We start from the raw sequence: 15,920 nt of genomic DNA on the forward strand, positions 1-15,920 counted from the left end.
GGTTATTTCTGGTCTCAAGTTTAGTCTCTGATTTTTTGGTGGTTGTCTTCCATTCTCCCTCTCTCAAGTTGCTTCTTTTCTTTCCATGTTTTCCTTGGTATAGGTGTGCGGAGTTAGTCTTTTGGAGCTTTGGTCCCTTCTATCCAGAGTTTTGTGGTTTTTCAGTTGCATGTCGTATTGTATGTTCTTTTTTAGTCTATGAGGTGTTTTTTTCTTTTTAGCTACTGGTTGTGATTCCGGTGTTTTAGGCATATATTTTCCTGCTTTTTGGTGGCTTTGGCCTTTCGATTATTATTCTTTCTTTGGCCCACTTTTTTAGTGTATGTGTTGGTTGTCTAGTTTCTTATTCTTAATTTGATTATCTTATGATACTAATATTGAAATAAATATAATTTGTAAATGAAATAATAAAAATTAATAAAAATAATAAAATGATGAAAAGTCTTGCTATTTTTAGGTGTGAATAAATTAAATATTTAAAATATATTTATATTATTTTATTTATTTCTTGAATTTTAGAGACCAATAAGTGTGAGAATGATTAGATAATACACAATTAGAAATTGATGGAGAAAATTGTAATTATTTAAAATAAAAAGAATTTAAATACAAAAAAAAAAATATGAGGACACATGTCAACAAACCCCCCTTCCACATGTCATAAGAAGGGAAAAAGCCAACTTTATATATAAAGATTAATGTTAGTTGAATTAAAAGCAAACGGTCAAATTCTTCAGTACTTTCATTTTGTGGTAGATTATATACCATAATAAAAGATAGCATTAACAAAGTTGGAAGATATCTTACAAAAATTCTCAGTTTAGAGCATCTCCTAAAAGCCTTTATTTTAGAGTTTACAAAAATCTATATTTGAAATTTTAATGTGTTCTTCTCCAAAAACAAAACTTCAAATCTGACTTCAAAAAAAATATTTATAATTTATGCTAAAGTTCTTATATTTATCATAATTAATATAAATCCATAAAAAAATTATAAATAACTAGGACATATGTGATGACAAAAAAAACAAAAAAAAACTAGCACATATGTAAAAACATAACAAATAATATTAATTAATAAAATTTTACACTAAAATATAAAATTATAAATAGAAATACATAATTAAATATTAAACTAGAAGCAAAATACCACATTATTCAATAAAATTATTTATGTAATGTTCCATCTTCGGTTGTACAAAATTTGTTTGGACAATATTTTAGAGGTTTTGTAGAAAATTTACTAGACTATTAGTGTTGTTGTAATATTTAATTTTTTGTAATAATTATTTCTTCTTTTAAAAAAAAAATTATTAACTTTCTTTTGTGATATTTTTGCTGTCTAATTCTAATTTTAAAATAATATAAATCTTATTTTATTTTTTATTTTATTTTATGTGTAAAATTTGAGTTTATAAAAATAAATTTGAAAAATTTATGATATATAAAGTTTTAAAGATTAAAACGATAAATGAGAAGATACTTAAAAATCATAAATGTAATGTGTAACTAGTTATAAAGACCAAAATGCAAATAAAAAAATGAAATTTCAAATTTAGAGTTTTGAGTAGTGATCCTTAAAACTCTAAATTTGAATTTTTTTCTAGTTCTTTTTTTTGAGCAAAAAACTCTATATTTGAAGTTATAGAGTTTCTTTTGGAGATTCTCTTAGGTAGCACAATCTTATATCTTTAACACTAAATAAAAAATATATCTAAGTTTACCAAAAAACTATTTAGGGTCTAATTGATTTTCGCTATCATCCGTATCCGTAGACGCAGCTTTTGTGGATGGTAGCGGTTGTTGGCGTTTACAACAATCACAAAATGTTATACTTCAAACTGTGCCAAATTTTTTAAAATTAAAAATTTATTCCGGCTAGCATTTGTGTGGTTGCTAATACATAAATAAACATAAAAATATTTTCTAAATCTTGTAGAAACACATAGCCATCTAGCATTGTGATAGGCGTTGCGTTTGTTGCTGCAGCCTTTCTTCTTTTAGCATGCTAAAAATTCAAAAAACGTTCAGGTTAGAGTTTTGTTTTACTCATTTATAATAAAAAATTTTGAGTCATAATTGGTTTTGATTCATTTGCTTATATGCCTTGGCAGCACCAGAGAGCCGTAGAAGGCCAGAGCTAATGTTAAACAGAATGGAACCAGTTACAACTAAAAACGAGTCTCCTTACACGTTCAAGCCTAATGAGTTTCCACTTTTTGAGTTTCTAGTGTTGGCTAAAGCAACGGATCATTTTTTTCTCACAGAAACAAGCTGGGACAAGGCGGGCTTGGTCCTGTTTGCAAGGTAAAACATTAAACAAGAATCTTTCTGACAATAGATATGTGTAATATTTCTCTTAGGGGAAGTTACCAGAAGGGCAAGAGATTGCAGTAAAGAGGCTCTCAAGGGCATCTAGACAAGGGCTAGAGGAACTTATGAACGAGGTGGTTGTGTTTTCGAAGTTGCAGCATCGAAATTTAGTAAGAGTACTTGGCTGTTGCATTGAAGGTGAAGAAAGGTTGTTAGTCTATGAATACATGCCTAACAAAAGCTTGGATGCATATCTGTTTGGTAAGCTTTTCACTTATGTTTTGTCAACTATGTTTTTCAACTTTGTTTTTACTATTTAGTAAGATTTTCTCAGACCCATCTAAGCAAAAGATTCTTGATTGGAAGACTCGGTTCAACATCATGGAAGGAATTTCCAGAGGTCTTTTGTACCTTCACAGAGATTCAAGTCCTAAGATCATACACAGAGATCTAAAAGCTAGCAACATTTTGTTAGATGACAATCTAAATCCAAAGATTTCTGATTTTGGACTTGCAAGAGTTTTTGAAGCGAATGAAGATGCAGCAGAAACAAGAAGAGTTGTTGGAACATAGTAAGTATATATCCATTCCCTACAAAGTACACAAACAAGACATTTTGAAACCAATATGAATGAAAGTTTTGTTATTGCAGCGGCTATATGTCACCTGGGTATGCAATGGAAGGTTACTTTTCTGAAAAATCAGACGTTTTCAGCTTAGGGGTTATCTTTCAAGAGATCATAAGTGGGAGAAGAAACTCTTACAAGGAAGAAAATATTCTCAATCTTTTACCTTATGTAAGTATGTATTAATATTCAGTGTTTAGTAACTTTACTAGCTTTGAAACTTACCTTTACATTTGTGTTTTACAGGCGTAGAACTTGTGGAATGATGGGGAGGCTGCTTCTCTAGTGAATCCAACATTCTTTGATGAGTGTTTTGAGAAAGAAATAGCCAAATGTGTTCAAATTGGTTTGTTATGTGTGCAAGAACTTCCAAACGATAGACCGAATGTTTCAAATGTGATTTGGATGCTAACGACCGAGAATGCAAACCTCCCCGAGGCGAAGCAGCCTGCGTTTATAGCGAGAAGGTAAGTTTCTGTGGCTGGGTCTTCTGACAGGATGATGTAGCTGAAGCTACGATAAATACAAAGATTCTTATTTAGTCTTAGATTACCTAAGAATCGTTGTCTTCTTGATTCGTCGAGAACTTTCAAGTTCTAACCGTAACAAGGACATAAAGGGTTTCAAACCTCTCTTTTATAAATCAATCAATAATCTGAATACAAACTCAAGCATGAGCGGCTATATATAAGAAAACCATAAAAACCCTAAACATCAGAGATAATTATCTTAATAATAAATAAAACACTAAATAATAAAACTTTGTTGTTATGCCTATGTTTATTGGCTAGGTTATTGATTAAAAGATGTTATTTCAAAGAAGTTATGTTAGGTTCACTTATATGTACAAGTTCATTGAAACATTGAAATATTTTTCAATTGGGTTTTCGAAGACACAAACAATGACATTGAATCCATTCATCTCTGAACTTCCACACAGTTCAAAACAACACCCAGAAAAAAAAACATGATTAAAATAGTATTCTTCTTTTATTAGAAAACACTCTAGGATCACTAAAATAATACTAGACATATATATTTTTGATGACAAAACTTTTCGTGATCAAAAACTTGAGGTATTGGCTTCATGGTTGATAATTCATCACTACACATAACAATGTTTTCGAATGTATCTATACGTTTAAAGTTTAAGCCGTTGTAGTCTTTGGCTGCCAAATCTTTGAGAGCAAGATCATTATGATAAAGAGCAGCATTGATTTACAAGCATTTGGGTTGCAGTTTATCTTCTTCTTTAGGAATCGTATTCTTGAGAAAATATGATAACAATAATTTATTCTTCTTACTCTTAGTGCTGATTGTAGATTCGAGAAATGAAAATTACAGGTTCATTCATGTAAGAACTAGAATAAGAATATGAGACACAAAATATTCATTTCAATAAATAATTCTTGGGTTTATAGCAAAAAAAAGTATATATATATATATAATAATGTTACCATTTTGCATTATTTATTAGATATATTGCAAAATGTAAAAAATGTACAGAAAATGTACCATGTGTGAGCCCACAAGACAAGAGGTTTTGGCATGAATCTTGGTTTTTGTCTCCATAGCAAGTCTTGACTATGAAAGAGAGGAACATGTAATCATCGAGATAAATCATATATACTTGGAGGCTGATGGAAGATCCGAAAAATAGATGGCTACGAGAAACAAGAAGACAAAGGAAAAAAAAACTGAGACATTTCTATGATTCGTCATTGTAAGAGGAGAATATGGTTTCAGTTTCTTTTGGGATAAGGTGGTCCTTTTAAAGAGTCAATCATGACTTAATTAGATTGTTATTTGGAGTGTATTTATTATAATTACTTCGGAGATTTATTTTTTGGTGTGTGTTAATTATCACTAGCTTATTAGTAATGAAGGTGTGGGTGTATTTGCCGCTCAATAACTTTTTAGTATGTACTTTCTAAAATTTGTTAGGCAAATTTGGATTGTCGAAAAAAGTTAAATGCAAAATTCATTTACTATCCCCGTTAACTTCATTGTTCGATTATGAATTGTTTTCACATCTAATTAGCGATATCTAGCTATACATTTGTATAACGGTAACATGTAATGCAAGTTAAAAGATATATTTTAGCATTTGAAAAAGTGTTGGTCGAAATAATGTAGTGCAATGTTTAACTAAATAACAAGTTACAAATGTGAGGTGCATGATCCAGCCGCCATATATTTACTGATTTAGTGTATTTGAGTTATTATCTTTATCGTATTTTGATTTTTCACTATTTTTTACTATTTTTTTAATATTTTTTTCTTAATTTTTCCTAGAGTCGGTATTGTTTAGAATCAAAATAAAAGTGCTATTTTGGTCATTTTATTTTTTGAGAGCTATTTTTGTGACCAAAACTTAAAAATGAATATTTGAGAGAACTGCTTATATTTTTATGTAACCAAACCAAATTGTTTAAAAATTTGTATTTTCTTAATCATTATGCAAAAACCTTAAATGCCAAGGTTTTTTTTATTATGTGTGTAAAATAAAATTTTATCAAGTTTGAAATTTTCACACATTTGGCATTCAAAATAACTATAACTTATTAGTAAATAAAAATAAATTGGAGGATAAATTTTATAAAAAAAAGATACCAACTCAGTTAAACATTAAGAAAAAAATAAGTAAAAATAAATTAAATATTTGACAAATATAACATAAATACACTAACGAGTAAATACATGGTAACTGAATCATCCAGTTATCAAACCACTATTAGAGAAGAAAATATAAAAAGTCAATTTCATGGTACAAAAAAAATCTCAAAACAAAACCAAACAAAAATGTTGTTTTCTATCCACAAGTGCAACATAAGGGAGACTCGGGATCTAGCTCCAGTTAAGGGAGTGGTAAAAACATTTTTCGGACGTCTGTTGGGTCCTTATTCAACCGTCGTATTTATGAAGTCTTTCATTGACGACTTCATTGATTCATCAGATTGGGTTTCGCGAAGCGTCGTACTACGGTGAATATCAAAACAACGGCTAGGAACAGATACAATCAATAGAGTTAAATGGGAGGAATTCAAAGCAATAAAAAAAATCCGAAAAGCTGCATAATTCACAATGTAAAAACGTCTAGAAAGAAAGTAGTTGCTTAGATCTAGCGGAGTTCCCCTACAAGGAAGGACTTTGTTTACAACTAGTTTTAGGTGATTTTTAGTTAACTATGTTTGCAGTTTATCTAAATGGTAAATTTTTATATTTGTATTATTGAGAGATAATAGAAAAAAAAGTAATGATAAAGATTTGTTTATTAAATACCAAATTAATAATGTTTCTAATGAAATATGACTTTGGCTAATTTTTGGTATTACTATACAAAACTATATAGGATAAACAGTCATACTTTTGTTTTTTTATCAATATAAAACATACCATCATACCAGCCAGGTGAAAACTGTTGACAATATTTTCACTATTATTGTAATTTCTTTTATTTAATATAACGTTATTTATTCAAAATGATATTCATCAGTTTTTATTTAATTTATCATGATTTATCCAAAATGGTATATTTCATCTCTTTTGTAAATCATATGTGGTTTTTGTTTACAAAATAAATCTGTTTTATCCATACTAAACAACTATCCAAGAGACTCAGCAGTCAACAATCCATGATAAACAATTTTAGTAAAGTATTATAGAAAAACTAATCCATAACATATTACTCTTTCTGTTTCATATAATTTATCGTTTTATAGTTTGAAATTTGTTTCATTTTAATGTTGTTTTATGTTTTCAATGCATTTCTTTTGATGAGTTTTCAATTTTACTCTTATTCTCTTAACTCATTAATTAGGATAATCAAACAAAAAAACATGTTAATAAAATATTTTCTTGATTAAAGAAAATTAGTTACAATTTTTTTATTTGTTGCTATTTTTATGGAAAAAAATTAGTGTTATTAGTGGTATTTTTCTATAAAATATCAATTATTTATATGTTATTAATTACTAAAATATCTATAATTAGTTAATAAATATAGAATAAATTAGAAAATAAATTTGGCAATTCTCTCAAATAGTCATTTTTAAGTTTTTGTTACAAAAGTAACCCTCAAAAATAAAATGACCGAAATAGCACTTTTTATTTTGAAAATTTTAATATTTATTTTTATTTTAAAAAATTGAACTCATCCCCAAAACCCAACCCCTTAACTCTAAACCATAAATCTTAGATTAGTTAACCTTAAAAATATAAATACATATTTACCCTTCAATAAAACCCCTTTTGGTTATTTTCCTCCTTGAAAATATTTTTGTGAAAATAAACTAAAAAAGATTATCTAAAGGAATTTCTCTACAAATATTATTAAATAAAATTAATACAACCAATACAAAAAGCTATTGCAGTAGGTCCCTAATTTCAAATTACATTAATTTCAAAAAATGAAAACATTATTTATTTTACAATAAAAATATTTTTCTAAGACACCACTTATAATGAAATGGAGGGAGTATCTAATAAATACATCCTATCACCATATATTTATTGGTTTATTGTATTTGTGTTATTATATCACATATTGTTTTACATTTTTACAACTTTTTCTTACAATTTTTAAACTTTTCATAGCAATTTTTTTATTCTGGTTTTGATTTGGATTTATGAATAATTTAATTATTCGCCAAATCACCAACACTCTGGGTCGGTTCTGTTAAACCATTGTCAAAATCAAATCAGAACAGCGAAAGGAGAACATAACATAGTCCATGCAGCCCCAAAATAAGCAAACGTCATAATTGTTCAATTAAGAATTTAAGCGAGTTAAACAATATACATAGTACATGCAGCCCCAAACCTCTGTACACAAAGAATCAAGATCTTCTCCTTAATATTTAGCAAAATCATGACAAACATTATTAGATATCCCCTATATATTAATTTTAGAGCATTACAACATGTTTTTGTAGCCACGTGTCATCACTATGATGATTCTTAGAATCTTTAGAAAAATAAATTATTTCATATAAATATATATTATATTTTTTTATTAAACTATCTATCAAATTGATTAATAGTATATAAAATAATAGTAGGATATAAAAGAATATTCGTAATTTTTTACTTAAATAAAAACTATGGAATTACTTAATATGATCAACATGTATATGACAATTAATGATTGTGACTAATACAATCAACATATATATGACAATTAATGATTGTGACTAATACATATTTGATAACAATTTTTGTATTTTTTTAATTTTATATTATTTAAAAAAATTTGTCAATCACATTAAGCATAAAATAAACAAATTTAGATTTTTTCATATATGTTATATTTTTAATTTTTTAAAAAACGACTATAAATGGTAAAAATCTCATATTGAAAATTTTGTGATCAATAGTTTAACTTTTTTTTTTTGTTGAAACAAGATACAAATGATCATAAATCGTATGAATATGAAGTCTTATTAATAGATATTCATATTATATATATATATATTAATATCATTTAAATTATATTATGTAGTATATAAAATATATAAATATGTTAACTTCAAAAATTGTATTAAAAAAATTATTGAGATCTTAATATTTTAATTTTGAAATTTGTATTGATAAATCTCACATTAAAATTTTGTGATTATTAAATTTTTGTTACAATAAATATACAAATGTTAATAAAATTATGAGTAAGAAGTGTCAATAATTAATATTTATATTAAAATATACTATATATTTATGTCAATATCACTAAATTTTAATTATATACCATATACAGTAAATAAAATGATTGTTTTAATTTATTTACCAAAAGCATGACTGTGAATAAACAAAATATATTGGTTTTGATTTATGTGTTTACTCTAATATGTATATAGTTTTATGTATATGAATTATTTTTAAAATAAATGATTTCTAATATGTTATTTGATCTTGACAATCTCAAAAATATATTTCTTCTAGGATTGGTAAATATATTTTTAAACCGAACTAGTGAATATATACTAGACAGACATTTAAATTTCAAGCTTGCGCTTATATTCTATAACAGTTTGATACATTAAGTTTTAACACTAATCTGTGAATAGAGTTTTTCAGTGTTTTTCAAAATTTTGATTCTTAGATATGTATTTGGAGTGGAAATAGTTTTTACAAATGTCTATCATTTTAAATTGACACTAATGTAATTCACTGAATTCAGAGAAGAAATTAAAAAAGAAACAAAACTCATATCAGTGAAACATAAACGAGACCGAAAGCACAATTTTATAGAGGTAAAAAATGAAATCACTTATAAAGAGTCAATAGTAAATAAAAGAAGAGAAGAAAACCTAATCTCCTTTCGTTGTTTAACAATTGATGTTGTTTATCTAGTTTTTGTGATTTGTGTCAGCCGCAAAATTCAATTTCTTTTTGTGTCAAATATCAGTCTCATAACGTTTCAGATGCAATGAATCAAATAAAGTTGTCTGCAGGCAACACAACGGATTTGATTTGCAGACAATTGATTTATGTGTAAGATTATATGAAAATGTTCTTTATGATACTGATCATCATATTCTCACAGCTTTGTCAGCCAAGAAATACTTCAATGTACATGTTTATATCTCCGGCTCAAATGCCAATATAGGTACATGTCGTGATGAATTAGTAGAAATGAAGCCAAGACTAGAAGTCTTGATCACGAGAAGTAATGTCATTTCAAATATATATTCCATTATTGTGTGTATTCTTAACTGTTACCTACAAGACGAAAAAACACAATGTTAATATACTATTATGATATTGTTTGGTCTGGTAACTAATAAAAGTTTGTCATGATGTCATGATGAATTTTATCTATATATGTTTAGTTCGATTCTCCTGCTCCATGCATTATTTTCGTTAAAATTGTGCCAAAACATTTTTTTTTTGAAAGTTAAAGCATTCAATGTTTCTCCTTTTCTCTTTCTCTTGCTTTCATAATTTAGATAATTTATAAATTACAGATTTAGTTAGAGTAAAAAAATACAAAACAACACACTTTACTATACAATGAATTGTGAGTCTTATTCCAAATATGTGTTACATCAAGTAAGAAAAAAATTAGAAGTTATCCAAACTATAAAAAGAGAAAAAGAAGCATTGAATGCCTGGAGCAGATCTGTATGATATGTTAGCATTTACGGCTAACAAAGAAAAAAACAAACAAAATCTGTTCACGTTTAAATGTGAAAATATATTTCAGCCTATATAAATTTAACATAACTTTCCAAGCACTTTAAACAGAAAATGGCTGCCTATTTGAAAAAAAACGTTTTCTTGGTTCTTACAATTGTTGTACTTCTTTTTGTTTTGTCATCATCATATGGAAACTTTAGTATGATGGTTACAAAAAATGAGATCAACAACATATGCACAAAAAAATATGTCAATTCTTCACTTTGTTATGAGCTCCTAAAATCAACCCCTAAGATTGCAACTTTAGATTTTTCTGGCCTCGTTAAATATCTGATCAAATATCAGTCTCATAACGTTTCAGATGCAATGAATCAAATAAAGTTGTCTGCAGGCAACACAACGGATTTGATTTGCAGACAATTGATTTATGTGTAAGATTATATGAAAATGTTCTTTATGATACTGATCATCATATTCTCACAGCTTTGTCAGCCAAGAAATACTTCAATGTACATGTTTATATCTCCGGCTCAAATGCCAATATAGGTACATGTCGTGATGAATTAGTAGAAATGAAGCCAAGACTAGAAGTCTTGATCACGAGAAGTAATGTCATTTCAAATATATATTCCATTATTGTGTGTATTCTTAACTGTTACCTACAAGACGAAAAAACACAATGTTAATATACTATTATGATATTGTTTGGTCTGGTAACTAATAAAAGTTTGTCATGATGTCATGATGAATTTTATCTATATATGTTTAGTTCGATTCTCCTGCTCCATGCATTATTTTCGTTAAAATTGTGCCAAAACATTTTTTTTTTTTTTGAAAGTTAAAGCATTCAATGTTTCTCCTTTTCTCTTTCTCTTGCTTTCATAATTTAGATAATTTATAAATTACAGATTTCGTTGGTGTAAAAAATACAAAACAACCAGGGGCGGAGCTACATTAGACCCCCATAAAATTGTAAAATTTCATTTGTATTCTTAACTGTTACCTACAAGACGAAAAAACACAATGTTAATATACTATTATGATATTGTTTGGTCTGGTAACTAATAAAAGTTTGTCATGATGTCATGATGAATTTTATCTATATATGTTTAGTTCGATTCTCCTGCTCCATGCATTATTTTCGTTAAAATTGTGCCAAAACATTTTTTTTTTGAAAGTTAAAGCATTCAATGTTTCTCCTTTTCTCTTTCTCTTGCTTTCATAATTTAGATAATTTATAAATTACAGATTTAGTTAGAGTAAAAAAATACAAAACAACACACTTTACTATACAATGAATTGTGAGTCTTATTCCAAATATGTGTTACATCAAGTAAGAAAAAAATTAGAAGTTATCCAAACTATAAAAAGAGAAAAAGAAGCATTGAATGCCTGGAGCAGATCTGTATGATATGTTAGCATTTACGGCTAACAAAGAAAAAAACAAACAAAATCTGTTCACGTTTAAATGTGAAAATATATTTCAGCCTATATAAATTTAACATAACTTTCCAAGCACTTTAAACAGAAAATGGCTGCCTATTTGAAAAAAAACGTTTTCTTGGTTCTTACAATTGTTGTACTTCTTTTTGTTTTGTCATCATCATATGGAAACTTTAGTATGATGGTTACAAAAAATGAGATCAACAACATATGCACAAAAAAATATGTCAATTCTTCACTTTGTTATGAGCTCCTAAAATCAACCCCTAAGATTGCAACTTTAGATTTTTCTGGCCTCGTTAAATATCTGATCAAATATCAGTCTCATAACGTTTCAGATGCAATGAATCAAATAAAGTTGTCTGCAGGCAACACAACGGATTTGATTTGCAGACAATTGATTTATGTGTAAGATTATATGAAAATGTTCTTTATGATACTGATCATCATATTCTCACAGCTTTGTCAGCCAAGAAATACTTCAATGTACATGTTTATATCTCCGGCTCAAATGCCAATATAGGTACATGTCGTGATGAATTAGTAGAAATGAAGCCAAGACTAGAAGTCTTGATCACGAGAAGTAATGTCATTTCAAATATATATTCCATTATTGTGTGTATTCTTAACTGTTACCTACAAGACGAAAAAACACAATGTTAATATACTATTATGATATTGTTTGGTCTGGTAACTAATAAAAGTTTGTCATGATGTCATGATGAATTTTATCTATATATGTTTAGTTCGATTCTCCTGCTCCATGCATTATTTTCGTTAAAATTGTGCCAAAACATTTTTTTTTTTTTTGAAAGTTAAAGCATTCAATGTTTCTCCTTTTCTCTTTCTCTTGCTTTCATAATTTAGATAATTTATAAATTACAGATTTCGTTGGTGTAAAAAATACAAAACAACCAGGGGCGGAGCTACATTAGACCCCCATAAAATTGTAAAATTTCATTTAAATGCTAAGGAAAAAATTGATTGCCCCAGGTGAAAAATATTTATTCCCCCCCCCCTTCCCAGCACAATCAGTTCGCAAAGTTCAATACTGTATAAAGTTTCCATTATTTCTGTTTTGTTAACATTATTATGTTGCCTTATTTAATTTGAACATTAAACCATTATTTCCATTTTTATATAATGAAAATGATTTTCTTTCTTCAAGAACAGTTTGCTTGATAGTTTTACTGAACAGAAAATTAATATATATTTATCTAATAAGTAAATATACTCAATGACAATAAAAATACAATATTTTTATTTTAGTGATTATCTGTTTATTTTATGAGTGAAAAATCTTCTTAAAAAAATTATTTATGATTTTGTTCTTTTCATCATTTTGAAGTACCATAAATTTTAAGGAAGACATTTTAAATTATAATCAATATTTTTTTATAAAAAAAATTGGTTTTATAAACTATATTCTATAATGAATTTATATAGTTCACAAAAATGAATTTATTAAATAATTAATATTTAATAATAATTTTATTCAAAATTATTATTTTTCCCTGATAAATTTTTTTTCTAGCTCCACCAGTGAAAACAACACAGATTTTGGAATGAATCTTCGCAGAAGTTCTCAGTTTAAATTGCAAATTTTCACTTGAGAAGAATATCACAAAGATAATACAAATATATTTAATGCGGCCATTTTCGTGAGTTATATGAGTTATGATTTTTTTTTTATAACATAAGGCAAAGAGAGCTTGGACACCGTACATCCAAACATAATTGTAGGAGCACGCGTCGAGCACAGTTCAGAGACAAAGGAAAAGAAAAGAAAAAAACTAGGTAGGGTAGAAAGAGGAGCGACAACAGAGCTCCCAACCCAAAGGTAACACACGGTCAGAGCACATGCTAGCATCAACACGCACTAGCTAATCTTGCCTCCGACTCCAGCTAATATTGCATATTCTCAAAGATCAAGGCATTTCGCGCTTTCCAAATCTGCCACAAGACCCAAGGAAACACTCTGTTTTGAATATAAGGAGCGCGTCTACCATTAGCGAAAATGAGGTGATAGACATTAAGGAAAACAGAGGAGCTTGAGAACCCATTGGCAAAAGGGCATAGGAAAAGAAGATGACAAATAGACTCAGAGCCCGATAGACACATTTTGCATCTGGAATCCAACTGAAGGCCTCTCGAATTCAAACGTTCTTTCACCGGCACTGCTCCTGCCATCACTCTCCACAAAAAATGTTTCAACTTCGATGGAGCTTTAACTTTCCAAATAGCTTTCCAGAGATTCTTTTCAATTGGTGGCAGACCAACAGCAACATGAAGTGGTTGTTGACGCTCTCTCAAGAGCTCTAGGAGTTTCCTACCAGACTGAGACGAGTAATAATTACCATTAGAAGTATAGCCCCATTTAAACGAATCCTTCCTATCACTGTGAGGTTTCACTTTGAGGATCAACTCGGCATCCTCATGTGTGAAAGTCTGTCTAACCAGGCTGACATTCCATCTACACGACCCTGCTACAAAGAGATCCGATATCCTCAACGTAAGGTCCACCATACTATCTTGCCTGTACATTGGTATTTTTGGGACATCATCAATGATCCATTTCTCACACCAGACATTAGTATCTCTACCATCCCCTACCTCCCGAACCAGACCTTCCTTCAACAGTTCTCTACCAAACATGAGACTACGCCACGCGAAAGATGGTCGAGACCCCATTCCACATTCCAGAAAAGAACTACGTTGGTAATACCTACTCCTAAGCACTCGCGCCACAAGAGAGTCCGGCCGCGACCAGATCCTCCAAACTTGTTTGCAGAGTAACGCTTGATTAAACTGCTCAGTATCGTGAAAACCTAAACCACCCTCCTCTTTATACCGACAATGAGTTATCATTTATGAATCGAATTATTACAATCTAAACAGGATCATTCAAAAAATTATTGAAACAGGATCATTCAAAAAAAAAAATCTCATTAAGGACATTTTACTTTTGATTTTGGGCTTATTACAAATGCAACCCAAATTATTCATTAACAAAATGTTCAAATTTGAAAATCCGTTAATACCCTTTTAAGAAAAACAATTTATTATACACAAATAAAATTTTAATCTTGAATATAGCCCATAAAATCAAACGTTTTATGGTCATACTTAAGTCTACACATAAATTCATTAATAACTATATCTTTTTGAAAATCAATTATACAAAAATCAATAGGAAAACAGCTTTAACCACGCATGTTTATTATTAAAAACATAATTACTCAAAATTACAATATAACAATATACTACAATAGTAAGAGTACAGTCTATCGGGATCCTATCATTTTTTTTAGAAATTAAATTCATTTACTTGAGGCCACATGTTTGTTTCTTTTAGATTTTGTTAATTCAAATTATTTTTATAAAAAATATCTCCAACTGGTTAATATTAGGTTTTTGTGTTTTAAAAGAGTTTTATCAGATTTTTAATTAACGAGTTTTCAATGAATACAAATCGAATCATATACAGAACTACAGATCTACTAGTTCGGCCATGGATCTAGGCCAAATTGAAAATACTGTTTGAAAATATTATAATAGATTTTTTTTAAATCTTTGTTTATTAGTAAAAAATTATAAATTCATGAAAATTTTATCAAAATGGTCAACAAAAAACATATATGCGCTTTGAAAGAATGGATAGTAGTTTCTAAATTGAATAGGGATAAAAATAGTGTATATTTATGGTTGGAACTATGATACTAATATATGACAAAAAAACTCATTTTTATTTACTCGATAATTCATCTCGTTACTATATTTCAATAATGAGATTATATTGGTCTTCAATATATAATATATACTATTAAGGCACACATATCATTTAAATATATTTTGAACAAATACCACACTTTGAAAGAAAAAGAAAAATGATAAAAACATAAAAATTCAATTGTTAAGATTCAAAACAAAGAAAATAATAGTAATTTTAAATCAATTTTGGATAGATAAGTGGAAAATATCCGCGCTTAAAAAAACTAGTTTTAATTAAAAATATCGGATATTTACGAAGATAAAATTTATGTATTGCTTTGAACAAAATAAATTATATATTGAATTATCAGATGACAAAAAAAAAAAAATATATATATATTGAATTATCTTGAAGGCCCAAGCTGAGTTAATGCTTGTATTATCTTAAATTTAAAATCAAAATGCTTAAACCTATTACAATATTGAATGTATGGACTTTAAAGAACCGAAAATTTATATCAACTAATTAAAACATAGTACTAGAGTTTCTTCAAGGATATTTTTTCAAAAATTATATTAATAATTAACTGAAGATTTTTTGATAAAGTTGAGAAACACATGTAAAAACTCTCACATGAGTTTCTCAATGTTATTGATTAATTAATATATTTTTTTGAAAGATGTTTCTACAAAA

The sequence above is a fragment of the Brassica oleracea genome, chromosome C8 (genome assembly GCF_000695525.1).
Source record: "Brassica oleracea var. oleracea cultivar TO1000 chromosome C8, BOL, whole genome shotgun sequence".
In the NCBI taxonomy this organism is placed as follows: Eukaryota; Viridiplantae; Streptophyta; class Magnoliopsida; order Brassicales; family Brassicaceae; genus Brassica; species Brassica oleracea.